This window comes from Oncorhynchus gorbuscha, linkage group LG09, assembly GCF_021184085.1.
Source record: "Oncorhynchus gorbuscha isolate QuinsamMale2020 ecotype Even-year linkage group LG09, OgorEven_v1.0, whole genome shotgun sequence".
NCBI lineage: Eukaryota > Metazoa > Chordata > Actinopteri > Salmoniformes > Salmonidae > Oncorhynchus > Oncorhynchus gorbuscha.
In genome coordinates this window covers 22,238,467-22,260,717 of record NC_060181.1, presented here as the reverse complement: position 1 = coordinate 22,260,717, position 22,251 = coordinate 22,238,467, and the positions used below count along the sequence as shown (strand labels likewise).

The window sequence follows — 22,251 nt, the reverse complement described above, 5'->3', positions numbered from 1 at the left end:
TCCTTCTATCGACCAGAGATGGGCAGTGTGTATCTGTCACGTTCTGACCTTTATTTCCTTTGTTTTGTCTTTATTGGTCAGGACGTTAGTTGAGGTGGGCAGTCTATGTTTTGTCTTTATTTAGTATGGTCAGGGCGTGAGTTGAGGTGGGCAGTCTATGTTTTTCTTTATTTAGTATGGTCAGGGCGTGAGTTGGGGTGGGCAGTCTATGTTTTGTCTTTATTTAGTATGGTCAGGGAGTGAGTTGAGGTGGGCAGTCTATGTTTTGTCTTTATTTAGTATGGTCAGGGCGTGAGTTGGGGTGGGCAGTCTATGTTTTGTCTTTATTTAGTATGGTCAGGACGTGAGTTGAGGTGGGCAGTCTATGTTTTGTCTTTATTTAGTATGGTCAGGACGTGAGTTGAGGTGGGCAGTCTATGTTTTGTCTTTATTTAGTATGGTCAGGGCGTGAGTTGGGGTGGGCAGTCTATGTTTTGTCTTTAATTAGTATGGTCAGGGCGTGAGTTGGGGTGGGCAGTCTATGTTTTGTGTTTCTATGTTTGGTTTCTGTTTCGGCCTAGTATGGTTCTCAATCAGAGGCAGGTGTCGTTAGTTGTCTCTGATTGAGTATCATACTTAGGTAGCCTGGGTTTCACTGTTGGTTTGTGGGTGTTTGTTTCCTGTGTCAGTGTTTGTGCCACACGGGACTGTTTTGGTTTGGTTTATTTCACGTTATCGGTTATTTTTTTGTATTTCATAGTGTTCAGGCTTTTCATATTAAAATTGAAAACTTACCATTAAAACTTACCACGCTGTGTATTGGTCCGATCCTTGCTACACCTCTTCAGACGAAGAGGAGGACATCTGCCATTACAGTATCAGTGTCTAGGCAGTGCTCTTGAAGTAAAGTAGATGATGAAAGCAAGCTATTGCCAAGTATTGAGACACTGACATCTAGACACAAGTATCTGAAACCCTTGTGATTGCAGCTTGCTTTCAAAATGTTGGTTGTTCGTAAAAATGTTTTGCATCTCTTCAGATGCAGTTTTGCTCGCTCCTCCTCTCCTTGGGCATGCGTGTGGACGAGAAGCACATATTACAGGAACAGCTGATTGATAGCATCCTGTTTGTCCTACAGAAGAACCCTGCGTTGCACTACTACCAGGGTTACCATGACATTGTGGTCACCTTCCTACTGGTGGTTGGGGAGCGCATGGTCATCGCCATGGTGTAGACCCTCTCTAACCACCACCTCAGGTTGATATGAGGAAATCGGCACACTTACTATGAGACTCTTTATGAATACATAAGAGCACAGACCTCCAGACCTGGGTTCAAGCAATATTTTAAATATTCCCAAAATACTTTGAGCATTTGCTTGAGCCTGCCTGTAGTGACACATTGCAGGCGTGGCAATTTCTAAACTCTTTACTTGTACCAGGCAAGCTCAATCAAACACAGCTTAAGTATTTTAATGATTTCAAATAGTATTTGAACCCAGGTCTGTTGTTATATCCCTTATTATGCGCTTAATACCCTATTCTGACCACCAAAGATGGCTTCCACTCACTATCATGGTCACATTATCCTCCTTCCCCAGCAGGGATTTCATGGATCCAACCATGGACAGCACCAAGCACATACTGAACTACCTGATGCCAATACTGGATGGTGTCACGACTTCTGCCGATGTTGGTTCCTCTCCTTGTTCGGGCGGCGTCGCCGGTCTTCTAGCCATCATTGATCCACTTTCATTTTCCATTTGTTTTGTCTTCCCACACACCTGGTATCAATTCCATCATTACATGTTGTGTATTTAACCCTCTGTTCCCCCATGTCCTTGTCCAGAATTGTTTATTGTAAGTGCGTGTGCACGTTTATCTGGTGGGCGACGGGTTTTGTACCCATTGATTGTTTGTTCTGTTTCCGGTGGTTTTTATTATTAAACTGCTCTGTTGTAAACACCGTTTTTGCTCTCCTGCGCCTGACTTCTCTGCCACCAGTATGCACCCCTTACAGATGGATATAGTTGATCCAGAACTACATGATTTTATGCTCAGGTAAATCTTTGTTATTAAACATTTGAATAGACACTCTTATCCAGAGTGACTTACAGGAGCAATTAGGGTTAAGTGCCTCGCTCAAGGGCACATCGGCATATTTTCCACCGAGTTGGATCGGGGTTTGGAACAATCAACCTTTCGGTTACTTGCCCAACGCACTTAACCGCTAGGCTACCTGCCGTCCCATGTGGATTTGTTGCAGTGAGAGAGGCACAGATCACAGTTCATGTGACTTCAACTCCAAATCTGTGTCTTCTTGTGTCCTTTAGGGAAATTGGAGAGACAGTTTTCCAGATTATTTGAGAAAAGATCAAATAGCAGGTTTGAATGGCGGATAACAAGCGAGGCATGGCTGCAAGGAATACACCTTCACTTTGAAGTAATTCTAACAGTTTTCCCCAACTACAAACTCTGATTCATAGCAAGAGTTTTGAAGTTTTTTCATTTGATAGCAGTGGAATCTATTTTGTTTTATTATGTGTTAAAGAATAAAACGTTCAGATGTTTTACCTTGTAGCCTTGTAATAATATATTTTCTATCAGCAACATCAGTTTCTACAGTGAGCTCCAAAAGGATTGGGACAGTGACAGATGTTTTGTTGTTTTGGCTCTGTAATCCAGCACTTTGGATTTGAAATGATACAATGATACAAAGTTCAAGTGCAGACTGTTGGCTTTAATTGGAGGGTATTTTCACCCATATTGGGTGAACTGCTTAGAAATACCGTACTTTTTCAACCAAATGTATTGGGACAAATTCACTTACAATGCCTCCAAAAAGTATTCACACCCCTTGACTTTTTCCACATTTCGTTGTGTTACAGCTTGCATTTAAAATGGATAGAGGTTCTGTGTCACTGATCTACACACAATACCCCACAAAGTTAAATTTTTACAAATTAATTAAAAATGAAAAGCTGAAATGTTTGTCAATAAGTATTCAACTCCTTTGTAATTTAAGCTTGTATGTTTTTGTCGTCTCTCTGTTGAAACTGCCCGATCCTTCTGTGACGAATAGTTGGACAGAAAGTCTCTGGTTGTGTAAGTCTCTAGTTGTCCACCAGAGGTCCCCATGTCCTTCGTAGTTGTAGTAGGTTTCCTTTGTTCTGGAAGTGTTTGTTGGAATACATACATCAGACGTACCAATGGTTGTTTGATAGGGAAATGTTATTATTTACTCGACTTCGGTCGAGTTTCCTAGACTAGGTTACGTGCAGAGCTGCAGGCGGTGCATGTCTAGTCTTCTCTGTTGAGTTTCAGAGGGTCTTGTAGTTTTAGACCATTTGTCACATATTCAGCCCACGCTCCAAATATACTGGTCTAGTAGTTTTAAACCATTTATTAGCTGTGTAGCCACCGCTCCACTCTGTCTGGTCTAGCCTGCTTGGTCTCATGTAAATTTTGTTACGAGTCCTTTTTAAACACTCTGGTCAAAGGGGGTGTTCCATCACGCCAGCATAATGTCTGTGCTCACCTGGGCGTGGTAACTGACTGGATACAGGTTCTCATTTAGAAGGCTAAAATCACATTTCTATCTTTTCAGAAATAGTAAATCAGTTAATATTTAATCATATAAGTTTTACAACGTTTTTCATTTATTTAACTAGGCAAGGCAGTTAAGGACATTCTTATTTTCAATGATGGCCTAGGAACAGTGGGTTAACTGCCTTGTTCAGGGGCAGAACGACAGATTTGTACCTTGTCAGCTCAGGGCTTCGATCTTGCAACCTTTCAGTTACTAGTCCAACGCTCTAACCACTAGGCTACCTGCCGCCCCATTTAGATGTAACTCTGACATATACATTGGGAAAGCACTTGAAATTACAATGTTTCCATTATAGTGTCTTGGGGCGGCAGGTAGCCTAGTGGTTAGAGCGTTCAAGTGCAGACTGGATCAGTGAATTTGGATCAGTGAATTTCAAACACAGATTCAACCACAAAGACCAGGGAGGGCAGCTATTGGTAGATGGATACAAATTTTAAAAAGCAAACATTGAATATTCCTTTGAGCATGGTGACGTTGCACTTTTGATGGTCTATCAATACAACCAGTCACTACAAAGATACAGGCGTCCTTCCTAATTCATTTGCTGGAGAGGAAGGATAATGCATGGATCAATAACATTGTAGTTACTTCACAATACTAACCCAAATGACAGAGTGAAAAGAAGGAAGCCTGTACAGAATAAAAAATATTCCAAAACATGTATCCTGTTTGCAACAAGGCACTAAAGAAAACTGCAAAAAATGTGGCAATGATATGAACTTTGTCCTAAATACAAAGTGTTATGCTTGGGGCAAATCCAATACAACACATCCCTGAGTACCACTCTTCATATTTTCAAGCATGGTGGTGGCTGTATCATATTATGGGTATGCTTGTCATTGGTCAGGTCTAGGGAGTTTTTTAGGATAAAAAGCAATGGAAAAGAGCTAAGCACAGGCAAAATCCTAGAGGAAATTCTGGTTGTCTGCTTTCCAACAGACATTGGGAGGCAAATTCACCTTTCAGCAGGACAATAACTTAAAACACAAGGCCAAATATACACTGGAGTTGCTTACCAAGACAACATTGGAATGTTCCTGAGGTAAGGCTTGAAAACTCTATGGCAAGACTTGAAAATGGCTGTCAAGGAGTGATCAACAATGATTTTAAAAAGAATGTGCAAATATTGTAAAATCCAGGTGTGGAATGCTTTTAGAGACTTACACAGAAAGACTCACAGATGTAGTCGCTGACTCAGGGGTGTGAATACTTCTGTGATTCGGAGGGTATTTAGACCCCTTGACTTTTTCCATATTTTGTTATGCTACCGCCTTATTCTAAAATGTATGAAATATTTATCTCCCCTTCATCAATCTACACACAATACCACATAATGACAAAGCAAAAACAGAAACATTTTTTGCAAATTTGTTAAAAATAAAAAACTGAAATATCACATTTACATAAGTATTCAGACCCTTCACTTAGTACTTTGTTGAAGCCCTTTGGCAGTGATTATAGCCTCAAGTCTTATTGGGTATGACACTACAAGCTTGGTACACCTGTATTTGGGGAGTTTCTTCCATTCTTCTCTGCAGATCCTCTTAAGCTCTGTCAGGTTGAATGGGGAACGTTGCCGCACAGCTAATTTCACGTTTCTCCAGAGATGTTCGATCGAGTTCAAGTCCGGGCTGTGGCTGGACCACTCAAGGACATTCAGAGACTTGTCCCGAAGCCACTCCTGAGTTGTCTGTGTGCTTAGGGTTGTTGTCCTGTTGGAAGGTGAACCTTCACCCCAGTCTGTCCTGAGTGCTCTGGAGCAGGTTTACATCAAGCATCTCTCTCTACTTTGCTCCGTTTATCTATCCCTTTTATTTAAACTTTATTTAACTAGGCAAGTCAGTTAAGAAATAATTCTTATTTACAATGACGGCCTACCAAAAGGCAAAAGGCCTCCTGTGGCCTGGGATTAAAAAATAAATAAATAGAAAATACAATATAAATATAGGACAAAACACACATCACAACAAGAGAGGCAACACAACACTACATAAAGAGAGACCTAAGACAACAACATAGCAAGACAGCAACACATGACAACACAGCATGGTAGCAACATAATATGACAACAACATGGTAGCAACACAACATGGTAGCAGCACAAAATATGGTACAAACATTATTAGGCACAGTCAACAGCACAAAGGTCAAGAAGGTAGAGACAACAATACATCACACAAAGCAGCCACAACTGTCAGTAAGAGTGTTGTCATGACTGTCCTGATCAGGTCAGGTTTCAGGAGACCACAACCCTACAGATTATCTCTCAACCCCAACAGAGGAGGAGAGATCTAGGCGTCTGAAGATGTGGGTTTTTTATGACCCCTCACGCCCCTGGTAAATCTCAGGCCACAGACAAATTCCTTTGTCCTGTTACTATGGAGAACCAGCCTCAGAACATTAAACATGAAATAAATGGACTTTGGAACAATGGTTTCCGTCAGCCACAATGGTGGTCATGACAATAGATGGAATATGAAAATATATGTCATTTTTGTTTGTTATTAAAGGTTAATAGATTACGTTATTACGAAAACAGTGTAACGTGAAGAGTTTTCCTAGTATATGTTTGATGTTTATACATTGTACGTTGTGTGGAAAATGTCCAAATCAAAGGGAGTGTTTTGGTAAATTAAATGTTAAGTTAGTTGTCTAAAATTGGGTTTGAGTAAAATCTAGACCTTGCCTCATTAACTTGGTACGCCCAGAGAACTGCCCTAAAGTCAGTTACGCCCACTTCTGACCCAAGGGTATAAAACATGTGAGTATAGAATTTACAGAGAAAACTACAGCCAAGGTCTAAAAAGTCAACGAACCCAGAACGCAACACAAGTTTGAAGACAAAGAAATCCTTTTCTACCCAAGCTACGGATGAATAGCTGTGTCTAAGCGGGTGAATTCAAGCCGGACTCCCTTAGCATCCAATCTCAGCGAATCGTGGTATCTAAAAGGTTTCATTCCTATGCTGTGAGCTCTGAGCTACAGAGCTGTCTGTCCTCAGAAGACCCCTTCCATAGCAAGGGTGAGGGAACAGACTCCTAAGCCAAAAGGACACTGACATCGTGAGGACGACCAGAAAGGTGCGCCGGAGAAGTGTGTCATCGAGCAGCCTGAACGGTCCCCTGAACAGTCCACACAGAGAATCCTCTGAGATCTTCCCCACGTAATTACATCATTATATTCTGACCCATAAGAGCGGCAGTTTGGGACAAGGCTAGGGTTAGAATAGCATAGCTGACAAATTCACCCAAATGTATATTTCTCTCGTGTACTTTCTTTTTCCTCTCTCCCTTTGAAATCCCCATTGTGGGTAACACGCGCCATAGTGTGTTGGCCCGTTATACTAAGTTCTAATCAATTGTGACAATACAGAGGCGGATGCAAGATGCAAGCAACGATGGTTTAATGAATACAGTTTACAGCAGCAACAGGACAGACAGACTGTACTCAGATGGAATCCGACCCAGGGACTAGGGCGCATCTTCCGATGATAGCGTGCTGAGAAATCCAGGGGAGTGTGTCCGGATGGGTAGGAAGGAGCACAGCAGATAATCCACACAAGGGCGGAGAGAGATGAGCACGGACACACGACACAACCTCAGGCAAGTAACAACGATCTGACAACAAGAAACACTGGTACAGAACATATAAAGGGAAGATAAGTGGTTCCAGCTGGCGCAGACCGAGATTGGGAACCACGCCCACACAAACACGGGAGAGAGAGAGAGAGAGAGAGAGAGAGAGAGAGAGAGAGAGAGAGGGAGGCATGGATTCATGAACCGTGACATCAATAGCCTATAAGGTGTTTTGTCTATGTGTATCTTTTATCATCATTTTAGCTTTTTAGTAAATAAATAGTCAACTAAGATTGGTGTGGTATGAACTCATTGGTGAGACCCGGGTCCGTGCAGATTCACGGACTATACGACGTTCAGAACGAGATTGTAAGAGAGGTAACTGGCTAATTAGCTGCTGTTGTAAAATTGATATTCTGATATTCTTTGAGTTAATTTGGGAAATAGAAACTCAATAAAAACGAATTTTCCCATGGTGCCCCAGGTTGATTCAGTTAATCACGCAATTAGAAACTTGTAATCATTCGATGAGCAACAGTAGTCACATTAACTAATACAATGTCACGACAGTGTCCATGACTGAGTCTTTGAATGAATAGATTGAGATAAAACTGTCCAGTTTGAGTGTTTGTTGCAGCTCGTTACAGTCACTTGATGCAGCGAACTGAAAAAAGGAGTGACCCAGGGATGTGTGTGCTTTGGGGACCTTTAACAGAATGTGACTGGCAGAATGGGTGCTGTATGTGGAGGATGAGGGCTACAATAGATATCTCAGATAGGGGGAAGTGAGGCCTAAGTGGGTTTTATAAATAAGCATCAACCAGTGGGTCTTGCGCCGGGTATACAGAAATGACCAGTTTACAAATCAAATCAAATTTTATTTGTCACATATACATGGTTAGCAGATGTTAATGCAAGTGTAGCGAAATGCCTGTGCTTCTAGTTCCGACCATGCAGTAATATCTAACAAGTAATCTAACCTAACAATTTCACAACTACTGTCACGCCTTGGTCTTAGTATTTTGTGTTTTCTTTAATTATTTGTTCAGGCCAGGGTGTGACATGGGGTTATTGTATTTTCGTATTGGGGTTTGTAGTATTTGGGATCGCGGCTGAGTAGGGGTGTTGTATAGGCTTGGCTGCCTGAGGCGGTTCTCAATCAGAGTCAGGTGATTCTCGTTGTCTCTGATTGGGAACCGTATTTAGGTAGCCGGGGTTTCACTGTGTATTTCGTGGGTGATTGTTCCTGTCTCTGTGTAGTTTCACTAGATAGGCTGTAATTAGGTTTCACGTTCCGTTTGTTGTTTTTGTATTTGTATAGTTATTTCATGTGTCACTTTTTTCATTAAAGTCATGAGTAACCACCACGCTGTATTTCGGTCCGACTCTCTTTATACAAACGAAGAACGACGTTACAGAAGGGAGGGAAGGGAGGACGCTATGGACAGCAGAGGCATGGAGTATACGACGTGGGAAGAAATAGACAGCTGGGCGGCTGACCCAGAGAGAGTGCCGGAGCCCGCCTGGGATTCGCTGGAGCAGTGCGAAGAGGGCTATAGGCGAATGGAGTCGAAAAGAATGACACGGCGGCGCAGAGCTAAACCCGAAAGTCACCCCCAAATATTTATTGGGGGAGGGCTCTGGGAGAGAGTAGCAGAGTCAGGAGTCAGACCTGAGCCTACTCTCCCTGTTAATTGTGAGGAGCAGCTATATAAGGACTTCTGGTCTTGGGAGGAGATATTAGACGGAAAAGGACCCTGGGCTCAGCCTGGAGAATATCGCCGTCCCAAGGAAGAACTAGAGGCGGATAAAGCGGAGAGGCGCTGGTATGAGGAGGCAGCACGGCGACGCGGATGGAAGCCCGAAAAGCAGCCCAAAAAAATGATTGGGGGTGGCTTAAAGGGAGTATGGCTATGCCAGGTAGGAGACCTGCGCAAACTCCCTGTGCTTACCGGTGGGCTAGAGAGACCGGGCAGACACCGTGTTATGCTATAGAGCGCACAGTGTTTCCAGTGCGGGTGCATAGCCCGGTGCGGTTCATACCAGCCCTTCGTATTGGCCGGGCTAGAGTGGGCATCGAGCCAGGCAAGATTGGGCAGGCTCGGTGCTCAAGAGCTCCAGTGCTCCTGCACGGTCCAGTCTATCCAGAGCCACCTCCACACACCAGTCCTCCAGTAGCTCCGGTATCACCAGTGCCAGCACCACGCATCAGGCCTACAGTGCGCCTCGCCTCTCCTGTGCTGTCGGAGTCTCTCCTGTGCTGTCGGAGTCTCCCGCCTGTTCAGCGCTAACAGCCTTCCTCCTCTACAGCGCTGCCGGAGCCTCCTGCCTGTTCGGAGCAGCCTGAGCTGCCAGTCTGCAGGGAGCTGTCAGTCTGCAAGGTGCTGTCAGTCTGCATGAAGCAGCCAGAGCTGTCAGTCTGCAAAGAGCTGCCAGTCTGCAAGGAGCTGCCAGTCTGCAAGGAGCTATCAGTCTGCAAGGAGCTGCCAGTCTGCAGGGTGCTGTCAGCCTGCATGGAGCAGTCAGAGCTGTCAGTCTGCATAAAGCAGCCAGAGCTGTCAGTCTGTATGAAGCAGTCAGAGCTGTCAGCCTGCATGGAGCAGTCAAAGCTGTCAGTCTGTTCGAAGCAGCCAGAGCTGTCAGCCTGCATGAAGCAGCCAGAGCTGTCAGTCTGCAAAGAGCTGTCAGTCTGCAAAGAGCAGCCAGTCTGCAAGGAGCTGTCAGTCTGCAAGGAGCTGTCAGCCTGCATGGAGCAACCAGAGCTGTCAGTCTGCAAGGAGCTGTCAGTCTGCATAGAGCAGCTAGATCCGCCAGTGAGCCATGATCTTCTAGATCTGCCAGTCAGCCAGTCTCTTCCAGATCTGCCAGTCAACCAGTCTCTTCCAGATCTGCCAGTTAACCAGAATCTTCCAGATCTGCTAGTCAACCAGATTCTTCCAGATCTGCTAGTCAACCTGAATCTTCCAGATCCGCCAGCCAGCCAGGATCTACCGGAGCCTACCTACCTGAGCTTCATCTCAGTACTGGGCTTCCTCTCAGTAATGGGCTTCTTCTCAGTACTGGGCTTCCTCTCAGTACTGGGCTTCCCCTCAGTTCCGGGCTGCCCCTCAGTCCCGGGCTGCCCCTCAGTTCCGGGCTGCCCCTCAGTCTCGAGCTGCCCCTCAGTCCCGAGCTGCCCCTCAGTCCCGAGCTGCCCCTCAGTCCCGAGCTGCCCCTCAGTCCCGAGCTTCCTCTCAATCCCGAGCTGCCCCTCAGTCCCGAGCTGTCCCTCAGTCCCGAGCTGTCCCTCAGTCCCGAGCTGCCCCTCAGTCACGAGCTGCTCCTCAGTTCAGTGGGGTTCTGGGTGAGGACTATGAGGCCATGGTCGGCGGCGAGGGTGGATTATCCCAGGACGCGAAGGGGAGGAACTATGACTTTAATGGAGTGGGGTCCACGTCCCGAGCCGGAACCGCCACCATGGACAGACGCCCACCCGGACCCTGCCTATGGTTTTGAGGTGCGTCCGGGAGTCCGCACCTTAGGGGGGGGGAGGTTTCTGTCACGCCTTCTTTAATTATTTGTTCAGGCCAGGGTGTGACATGGGGTTATTGTATTGTCTTACTGGGGTTTTTGTAGCCATTGGGATTGTGGTTGATTAGGGGTGTGTCTAGTATAGGCTTGGCTGCCTGAAGCGGTTCTCAATCAGAGTCAGGTGATTCTTGTTGTCTCTGATGGGGAACCGTATTTAGGTAGCCTGGGTTTCACTGTGTATTTCGTGGGTGATTGTTCCTTTCTCTGTGTAGTTTCACCAGATAGGCTGTAATTAGGTTTCACGTTCCGTTTGTTGTTTTTGTATTTTGTATTTTATTTCATGTGTCACTTTTTCCATTAAAGTCATGAGTAACCACCACGCTGCATTTCGGTCCGACTCTCTTTCTACAAACGAAGAACGACGTTACAACTACCTTAAACACACACAAGTGCAAAGGAATGAATAAGAAGAATATGTGCATAAAAATATATGAATGAGTGATGGCCGAATGGCATAGGCAAGATGCAGTAGATGGTATAGAGTACAGTATATATATATGAGATGAGTAATGTAGGGTATGTAAACATTATATAAAGTGGCATTGTTTAAGGTGGCTAGTGATACATTTATTACCACAATTTTTCCATTATAAAAGTGGCTAGAGATTTGAGTCAATATGTTGGCAGCAGCCACTCAATGTTAGTGATGGCTGTGTAACAGTCTGATGGACTTGAGATAGAAGCTGTTTTTCAGTCTCTCGGTCCCAGCTTTGATGCATCTGTACTGACCTCGCCTTCTGGATGATAGCGGGATGAACAGGCAGTGGCTCGGGTGGTTGTTGATGATCTTTTTGGCCTTCCTGTGACATCGGGTGGTGTAGGTCTCCTGGAGGGCAGGTGGTTTGCCCCCGGTGATGCGTTGTGCAGACCTCACTACCCTCTGGAGAGCCTTACGGTTGTGGGCGGAGCAGTTGCCGTACTAGGCTGTGATACAGCCCCGACAGGATGCTCTCGATTGTGCATCTGTAAAGGTTTGTGAGTGTTTTTGGTGACAAGCCAAATTTCTTCAGCCTCCTGAGGTTGAAGAGGAGCTGCTGCGCCTCCTTGACCACGCTGTCTGTGTGGGTGAACCATTTAAATTTGTCCGTGATGTGTACGCCGAGGAACTTAAAATTGTCCACCTTCTCCACTACTGTCCTGTCAATTTGGATAGGCGGCTGCTCCATCTGCTGTTTCCTGAAGTCCACGATCATCTCCTTTGTTTTGTTGACATTGAGTGTGAGGTTATTTTCCTGACACCACACTCCGAGGGCCCTCACCTTCTCCCTGTAGGCCGTCTCGTCGTTGTTGGTAATCAAGCCTACCACTGTAGTGTTGTTTAAACTTGATGATTGAGTTGGAAGTGTGCATGGCCTGTTCATGGGTGAACAGGGAGTACAGGAGAGGGCTGAGAATGCACCCTTGTGGGGCCCCAGTGTTGAGGATCAGCGGGGTGGAGATGTTGTTACCTACCCTCACCACCTGGGGGCGGCCTGTCAGGAAGTCCAGGACCCAGGGTCTCGAGCTTAATGACGAGTTTGGAGGGTACTATGGTGTTAAATGCTGAGCTGTAGTCGATGAACAGCATTCTTACATAGGTATTCCTCTTGTCCAGATGGGTTAGGGCAGTGTGCAGTGTGACTGCGTCGTCTGTGGACGTATTGGGGCGGTATAAAGCAAATTGGAGTAGGTCTAGGGTGTCAGGTAGGGTGGAAGTCTCTCAAAGCACTTCATGACGGATGTGAGTGCTACGGGGCGGTAGTCAATTAGCTCAGTTACCTTAGCTTTCTTGGGATCAGGAACAATGGTGGCTCTCGTGAAGCATGTGGGACCAGCAGACTGGGATAAGGATTGATTGAATATGTCCGTAAACACACCAGCCAGCTGGTCTGCGCATGCTCTGAGGACGCGGCCACGGTTGCCGTCTGGGCCTGCAGCCTTGCGAGGGTTAACACGTTTAAATGTTTTACTCACGTTGGCTGCAGTGAAGGAGAACCCGCAGGTTTTGGTAGCGGGCTGTATCAATAGCACTGTATTGTCCTCAAAGCGAACAAAGAAGTTGTTTAGTTTGTCTGGGAACAAGACATCTTGGTACGCGACGGGGCTGGTTTTTCTTTTGTAGACCATGATTGACCGTAGACCCTGCCACATACCTCTCGCGTCTGAGCTGTTGAATTGCGATTCTACTTTGCCTCTATACTAATGCTTAGCTTGTTTGATTGCCGTGCAGAGGGAATAGCTACACTGTCTGTATTCGGTCATGTTTCCGGTTACCTTGCCCTGATTAAAAGCAATGGTTTGCGCTTTCAGTTTTACGCGAATGCTGCCATCAACGTTTGACCTCTGTCATTGCCAACAGAGGGTATATAACAAAGTATTGAGATAAACTTTTGTTATTGACCAAATACTTATTTTCCACCATAATTTGCAAATAAATTAATTCATCCTACAATGTGATTTTCTGGATTTTTTTCTAATTTTGTCTGTCATAGTTGAAGTGTACCTATGATGAAAATTACAGGCATCTCATCTTTTAAAGTGGGAGAACTTGCACAATTGGTGGCTGACTAGATACTTTTTTGCCCCACTGTACATACGACTATAAGTATGATCGAAGAGAATTCTCTTGGTAGGTAATGCGGTCGGCATTTGATTGTAAGGAATTCTAAGTCAGGTGAACAAAAGGACTTGAGTTCCTGTATGTTGTTATGATCACACCACGTCTCGTTAATCATGAGGCATAGACCCCGCCCTTCTTCTTACCAGAGAGATGCTTGTTTCTGTCGGTGCAATGCTTGAAAAAAACAGGTGGCTGTACCGACTTCGATAGCGTGTCTGGAGTGAGCCATGTTTCCATGAAACAAAGAACGTTACAATCTCTGATGTCTCTGTGGAATTGGGATTTCGTCTACCTTGTTGTCAAGTGACTGGACATTGGCAAGTAGTATGCTCGGGAGCGGTGCGCGATGTGCGGAGCCTGACCAGAAGACCGCTCCGTCTGCCCCTTCTGCGGCGCCATTGTTTTGGGTGATGGACCAAACAGAGGATCTGCTTCGGGAAAGTTGTATTCCTGTCGTAATGTTGGTGAGTTGACATTGCTCTTATATCCAATAGTTCTTCCCGACTGTATGTAATTAAACCTAAGATTTCCAATGTAAGAAATAACACATAACAACTAAATACTGCATAGTTTCAAAGGAACGCGAAGCGAGGCGGCCATCTCAGAGTATAGACTGTAGAGTGCAGTGATGTGTCCTATAAGGAACATTGGTGGCAAATCTGATGGCCGAATGGTAAAGAACATCTAGCCGCTCTAGAGCACCCTTTCCTGCATATCTATAAATTACTTCTCCGTAATCTAGCATTGGTAGTATGGTCATCTGAATCAGGGTTAGTTTGGCAGCTGGGGTGAAAGAGGATCGATTACGATCGAGCAAACCATTTCTAGATTTAACTTTAGCCTGCAGCTTTGATATGTGCTGAGACAAGGACAGTGCACTGTCTAGCCATACTCCCAAGTACTTGTATGAGGTGACTACCTCAAGCTCTAAACCCTCAGAGGTAGTAATCACACCTGTGTGGAGAGATGGGCATTCTTCTTGATCCTTACTAGTCCCCCAGTCCCTGGCGCTGAAAAACATCCCCCCAGCATGATGCTGCCACCATGCTTCACTGTAGGGATGGTGCCATGTTTCCTCCAGATGTGACACTTGGCATTCAGGCCGAATAGGTCAATCATGGTTTCATCAGACCAGAGAATCTTGTTTCTCATGGTCTGAGAGTCTTTAGGTGCCTTTTGGAAAACTTCAAGTGGGCTGTCATGTGCCTTTTACTGAGGGAGGAGTGGCTTCCGTCTGGCCACTGTACCATAAAGGCCTGATTGGTGGAGTCCTGAAGAGATGGTTGTCCTTCTGGAAGGTTCTCCCATCTCCACAGATGAACTCTGGAGCTCTGTCAGAGTGACCATTGGGTTGTTCGTCACCTCACTGACCAAGGCCCTTCTCCCCCGATTGCTCAGTTTGTCCGGGTTGCCAGCTCTAGGAAGAGTCTTGGTGGTTTCAAATTTCTTCCATTTAAGAATGATGGAGGCCACTGTGTTCTTGGGGACCTTCAATGCTGCAGACATTTTTCAGTACCCTTCCCCAGATTTGTGACTCGACACAATCCTGTCTCGGATCTCTACGGACAATTCCTTTCACCTCATGGCTTGGCTTTTGCTCTGACATGCACTGTCAACTGTGGGACCTTTATATAGACAGGTGTGCGCCTTTCCAAATCATGTCCAGTCAAATGAATTTACCACAGGTGTACTCCAATCAAGTTGTAGAAACATCTCAAGGATGATCAATGGGAACAGGATGCACCTGAGCTCAATTTCAAGTCTCATAGCAAAGGGTCTGAATACTGTAGCGACTCACACATACAGCTGTGTGTTATGTGTTAGGCTATTAGTTGGTTGTGTTATACTTACCAGTGTTCGCGGGGTCCGACATGCCAATCAACCTGCTATCTGCCAATCACGGGAATGCCTGGAATGTTCTGATGCCGGGCATCCTGGTGGTTGACGGAGTGGCGTGAAAGGGGTTGGGCAGGGGGATGGAGCCATTGTTCTTTCTCTTATGTCTGGCCTTCACAAGAGAAGGTCACGGTTGGTTTGTGGGGTATCCTTCATTTATTTGGCGTGGGCTACGGCCAAACAGTAGCCTGTGTAAAGTTGGGTTAATAAACCGTCAATTCGTAAACTCAATCCTCTGTCTGGACAATTGTCCTTTATGATTGAGTCAGGTCATTACAAAACGTATGTAAATAAGATATTTCTGTTTTTATTTTTAATAAATTAGCTAACTTTCTAAAACCCTGTTTTCACTTTGTCATTGTGGGGTATTGTGTGTAGATTGATGAGGGAAAAAAATATTTGATCCATTTCAGAATAAGGCTGTGATGTAACAAAATGTGGAGAAAGTCAAGGGGTCAAAAGTTTAGTGTTTGGTCCCATATTCCTTGCACACAGTGATTACATCAAGCTTGTGACTCTATAAACTTGTTGGATGCATTTGCTGTTTGTTTTGTCTGCACTTTCACCTCATAGTCATTGTATAATTTACAGAGTACAGAGCCAAAACAACAGAACATTTCCCAATACTTTTGTAGCTCACTGTATATCTGCATTTGCGACTCATGATCGGTGTGCATATTCATGAAGCCTCTGAGTAGGAGTGCTGATCTATTCTGTAACACTTTATTAATACAGGCCCTGCTTCCCACTCTTTTCTCCTGAAGGGGGCAGTAAGAGTCTGTATGTTCTTCTTGGAAAGGTAGGTTGTCACAGCCAGGATATACAATTGAGTCAAACTAAGAGATATGGAGTAAAAATCCACCCGATCGATTGCTTCTATGTCTCTCCACCTGCCTTGCCATCAGCTAGGCTACTGTACCCCTGAGCCAGCTGGACTAGTGTGTAGTATGAGACTACAGAACTGCGGGAGAAAGGATGGAAGACTGTGTATTTCTTATTTATCACAGAGATTGTTTTGGGCTCCTGATGCATTTGTATAATTGATGGTCTGACAAGAATGTATGCTGTGAGATTTAATTGGGAAGGCTTTGAGTTAAAGAGCGGCCCCTGGTTTCCTGTCTCCACAGCTAACTGTCAGCCAGTCAAAGGATTCCACCGCCTTCCGCTGTACTGTCACTTTGCTCTCTGTTTCCTCAATGTCACATTGGGTCTTGATTGTCAACCTTCTTAAGATGTCTCCACGTCAATATGATTGCTGCTCTGACAAGTCACTATGAGCATGGTTAAGGACTTTCTTTTTGTATGCTAGGCATGTTTTTCATCCATCTCCGAGGAGAAATGGAACGCAGCAGACAAGGAACGATATTTTGACTCGAACTGAAGCAGTGTTTTATATGACTGCTCGTCAAAGTTGTGTGACTATATCCCTCTAAAACTCCAGCATTGTGTGTGGTGTACGAAAACACATTACCATGGTATTAGATATTCTCCTAGTCTTATTTACACTGTATCCTGGGTGTGTGTTGTGTTGAAATGCTTTGGGTAAGCTGTAGCACATAAACCTCTCTCTCTCTCTCTCTGTGTGTGTGTGTGTGTGTGTGTGTGTGTGTGTGTGTGTGTGTGTGTGTGTGTGTGTGTGTGTGTGTGTGTGTGTGTGTGTGTGTGTGTGTGTGTGTGTGTGTGTGTGTGTGTGTGTGTGTGTGTGTGTGTGTGTGTGTGTGTGTGTGTGTGTGTTGCGTGCAGTTCCTCCCCAGTTCTTGATAAAAGAAAGTTATTTTTGATAGTGGTGCCATGTAAAATGTAGAGAATAAGAGGGCTAGTGATAAATATTGAATATGGGTGCATCTTGGAAGGCCTCTTGGAAGTAGTGCACTAGGGTGCTATTTGAGACAGAGCCAAGGAGATTGAAGCTCACATGTATAATGGTGTTGCTCACTGCTTTTAGGCTACCTTAAGACTGCTGAGGAAATGTTCAGGAAAGTATTTGACGCTAGAGCGGTTATATAACCTAGTTTTTACAAATAGGCCCTACTTCATTTGAACAAAATTAAAGTATTACAAAGGCAAGTCATTTGACAACACAATGACTGTTGCTGTTGTGGTTGCCATCCTACATGTTCAGTTAGCTATAGAGTTGCCTATGGATGTTACAAATTGGTGATTTTTGTGGGCGGCACTCGAGTGCTTTGTCCAAGGAGTTCTCCTGCAAAGCCCACAAATAATAACTAAAATAGATCTGCATTAAGTGTTGCAGTCCAAGGGGTTTCTGTAGTGAACCATGCCTAATGCCTTGCCTTTAAAACTGGTCTCTCTGTATTCTGTAATTACACCGTCCTTACTCACAGGAACTGGCATAAGCATAACTTGGCTGTGTCCCTAATGGCACCTGTCACGCCCTGGTCGAAGTATTTTGTGTTTTTCTTCATGTATTTGGTCAGGCCAGGGTGTGACATGGGTTTTTGTATGTGGTGTGTAGCTTAGTGGGGTTGTAGCTTAGTGGGGTGTTCTAGGAAAGTCTATGGCTGTCTGAAGTGGTTCTCAATCAGAGGCAGGTGTTTATCGTTGTCTCTGATTGGGAACCATATTTAGGCAGCCATATTCTTTGGTTGTATTGTGGGTGATTGTCCTGAGTGTCTTGATGGCCTTGGTCGTTGTTAGTTGACACATGTATAGGCTGTTTTTGGTTTTCGTTTAATTTATTGTTTTGTAGTGTTTGTGTTTAGTCGTGTTTACGTTTGTTTAAATAAACATGGATCGCAATCGACATGCTGCAGTTTGGTCCGACTCTCCTTCACCATATGAAAACCGTGACAGCACCCTTTTCCCTATATAGTGCACTACTTTTAACGAGAGCCCTATGGGATGTACTCGTAGCCCTTGTTATATTCACACATTTCTCTCAGACTTGCATCCCCCACTTTGCAGGCTAATGCAGGTTAAGTGTTGGGCTGTCCTGCGGTCATCATGACAGAATAAGGAGATTGGGTTTACTGTACATCGACTAGTGGGACGTCAACGGATGTATTTGAATTAGGCAGTGTAAAAATGAGCTGTTGCTCTTGATAATGAGCGGTTGAGCAATGTAGTTGTTGCTGTTTATTCCCTCTGTAAAGTGTATGGAGACTCTGACGATGCACTTTAAATCAAATGTGACTTGACCTGTTCATAATGGCATAGGGTGGTCAAGTGGTAACCTATCCATTCTATTCTAGTATTTTATTCTACATTACTCTATTCTATAAACAGAGAGTTCACAGTTTAAATATTGGTTCTTACCACGGCAGCGAAGTAGACGGCCATGAGTGGGTGTGAAGCCAGGAAGAATTCACAGAGCCTGAGAAAATGACGGATCTCAGACAGGACGTGGCCATGTGATGAGCCAGCTCAGAGCAAAGATGGTTCCCACCTCCACCCTGCAACACATATGAACAAGTTAGTCAGTTATTATTATTTTCTGTGTTAGTTTATAGGATAGGACAGAGGTAGAGCTAGAGGAGAGAGTGTGCTGAAATAGCAGTGGGCCGTATTCAAACCCATACTGCAGCAGTATATGAGATCTGGAGGCAGCGACTTAGACCTGTCCATTTTGTAAGGAATAGAAATGTGTCTTGTGCCTTACTCTGTAACTAAATCCTTGTTTTCAGAGCATCTCTCTCATCTGCTTCCAAGTTGTCTGCTGGACATAATTCTTTTTGGGGGCAGTGTGTATTTTCTATAAGTGAGCGACAGTCATTTGGGCATTTAACAATCTGAAGTGAATTCAGAGATGCATTCTTATTTGTGGTACAGTAGTTGCTAATGAACAACAAACCACTCATTAGTCTGCACATTCCACTAAGCGCTTATTAGATGGTATTGGGGAAACAATATCTCGCCAAACTTCAAACGTGTGTTTCTCGCTCGGCCCTTTGTAAATGGAGTTGTTTTGTGACTACTTGTCAGGAGCAACGGAAAACAAAACAAGACATTTTTTTTTTTAAAGGCAAGGATTCCTCTTTTCTTACGTGCACAACACACACACACACACACACACACACACACACACACACACACACACACACACACACACACACACACACACACACACACACACACACACACACACACACACACACACACACACACACACACACACACACACACACACACACACAGGAATCCAGGGCACTTTGTTATAGCTAGACCAGTTAATTAAACAACTCTAATGAACTCACCAGAGGTTTGGTGTGGAGTACTGGCTGTGTTTGTGCTAGATTGCTTTAAATGGCCCCTTTCTTCTTCTTCCATAAGCCTATCCCCTGCTAGATACTGGAGCTGCACACAAACCAAAGGGGGCCAAGGCCTTTTGAAGTAGGGATAACAAGGCAGTCAGGAAATGTAGTTCATCCTGCCTCTTATGTTACTAGACACAGGGAGGCTTAACCCTTTCAGTCTGCGCTGTGCCAAAACCCTGTACCGTTACTCCCCGAACTTAAACCCTATACCTTTTACTCACCGGGCCTAAACCCTGTCCATTACTCACCGGGCTAAAACTCTATACCGTTACTCACCGGGCCTAAACCCTGTACAATTACTCACTGGGCTAAAACCCTATACCGTTACTCACCGGGCCTAAACCCTGTACAATTACTCACTGGGCTAAAACCCTATACCGTTACTCACCGGGCCTAAACCCTGTACAATTACTCACTGGGCTAAAACCCTATACCGTTACTCACTGGGCCTAAACCCTGAACAATTACTCACTGGGCTAAAACCCTATATCGTTACTCATCGGGCCTAAACCCTGTCCATTACTCACCGGGCTAAAACTCTATACCGTTACTCACCGGGCCTAAACCCTGTACAATTACTCACTGGGCTAAAACCCTATACCGTTACTCACCGAGCCTAAACCCTGTACAATTACTCACTGGGCTAAAACCCTATACCGTTACTCACCGGGCCTAAACCCTGTACAATTACTCACTGGGCTAAAACCCTATACCGTTACTCACTGGGCCTAAACCCTGAACAATTACTCACTGGGCTAAAACCCTATATCGTTACTCATCGGGCCTAAACCCTGTACAATTACTCACTGGGCTAAAACCCTATACCGCTACTCACCGGGCCTAAACCCTGTACAATTACTCACTGGGCTAAAACCCTATACCGTTACTCACCGGGCCTAAACCCTGTACAATTACTCACTGGGCTAAAACCCTATACCGTTACTCATCGGGCCTAAACCCTGTACAATTACTCACTGGGCTAAAACCCTATACCGTTACTCACCGGGCCTAAACCCTGTACAATTACTCACTGGGCTAAAACCCTATACCGTTACTCACCGGGCCTAAACCCTGTACAATTACTCACTGGGCTAAAACCCTATATCGTTACTCACCGGGCCTAAACCCTGTACAATTACTCACTGGGCTAAAACCCTATATCGTTACTCATCGGGCCTAAACCCTGTACAATTACTCACTGGGCTAAAACCCTATACCGTTACTCACCGGGCCTAAACCCAGTACAATTACTCACTGGGCTAAAACCCTATATCGTTACTCACCGGGCCTAAACCCTGTACAATTACTCACTGGGCTAAAACCCTATATCGTTACTCACCAGGCCTAAACCCTGTACAATTACTCACTGGGCTAAAACCCTATATCTTTACTCACCGGGCCTAAACCCTGTACAATTACTCACTGGGCTAAAACCCTATATCATTACTCATCGGGCCTAAACCCTGTACAATTACTCACTGGGCTAAAACTCTATACCGTTACTCACCGGGCCTAAACCCTGTACAATTACTCACCGCACATCTCCTGGAACAGAAAATAGTCTGTGGTATGAGTCTGCTGATGTAGATGGTAGATTTACATTTTAGTTATTTAGCAGACGCTCTTATCCAGAGTGACTTACAATTAGTGCACTCATCTTAAGATAGTTAGTTCAGACAACCAGTACTTATCAGCAAAGTCAGTGCTAGTAGGAAAAATATATATATATAATTGGTATGTTGATCTACTATTTATGTCGATTTGAAACATATTTTTTTATTTATTTTTTATTTCACCTTTATTTAACCAGGTAGGCTAGTTGAGAACAAGTTCTCATTTGCAACTGCGACCTGGCCAAGATAAAGCATAGCAGTGTGAACAGACAACACAGAGTTACGGAGTAAACAATTAACAAGTCAATAACACAGTAGAAAAAAGGGGAGTCTATATACAATGTGTGCAAAGGGCATGAGGAGGTAGGCGAATAATTACAATTTTGCAGATTAACACTGGAGTGATAAATAATCAGATGATCATGTACAGGTAGAGATATTGGTGTGCAAAAGAGCAGAAAAGTAAATAAATAAAAACTGTGGGGATGAGGTAGGTGAAAATGGGTGGGCTATTTACCAATAGACTATGTACAGCTGCAGGGATCGGTTAACTGCTCAGATAGCTGATGTTCGAAGTTGGTGAGGGAGATAAAAGTCTCCAACTTCAGCGATTTTTGCAATCCGTTCCAGTCACAGGCAGCAGAGTACTGGAACGAAAGGCGGCCGAATGAGGTGTTGGCTTTAGGGATGATCAGTGAGATACACCTGCTGGAGCGCGTGCTATCTTAACTAAGGATGTTGAGGTAGATTTTAAACATCTATCTGCAATATTAAAGCTGATCTACCCCCTAAAACATTTTTAGGGCTACATCAGCTTTAATATTGCAGATAGATTGTACCTTCCATCAATATTAATTGACTGCATCACTTCCAATCTCCTATATATATTTTTTGCAAATATATACAGTACCAGTCAAAATATTGGACACACTTACTTATTCTAGGGTTTTTCTTTATTTTGACTATTTTCTACATTGTAGAATCACAGTGAAGATATCAAAACTATGAAATAACACATGGAATCATGTAGTAACCATAAACATGTTAAACAAATATAAATATATTTGATATTTTTCAAAGTAGCCACCCTTTGCCTCGATGACTGCTTTGCACACTCATGGCATTATCTCAACCAG

The 22,251-nt window shown here is 44.4% G+C and overlaps 1 pseudogene; it reads left to right on the top strand.

Moving 5' to 3' along the window:
* The window catches only part of LOC124044332, a 57,992-nt pseudogene that overhangs the window by 15,726 nt on the left and 20,015 nt on the right, over positions 1–22,251 (top strand).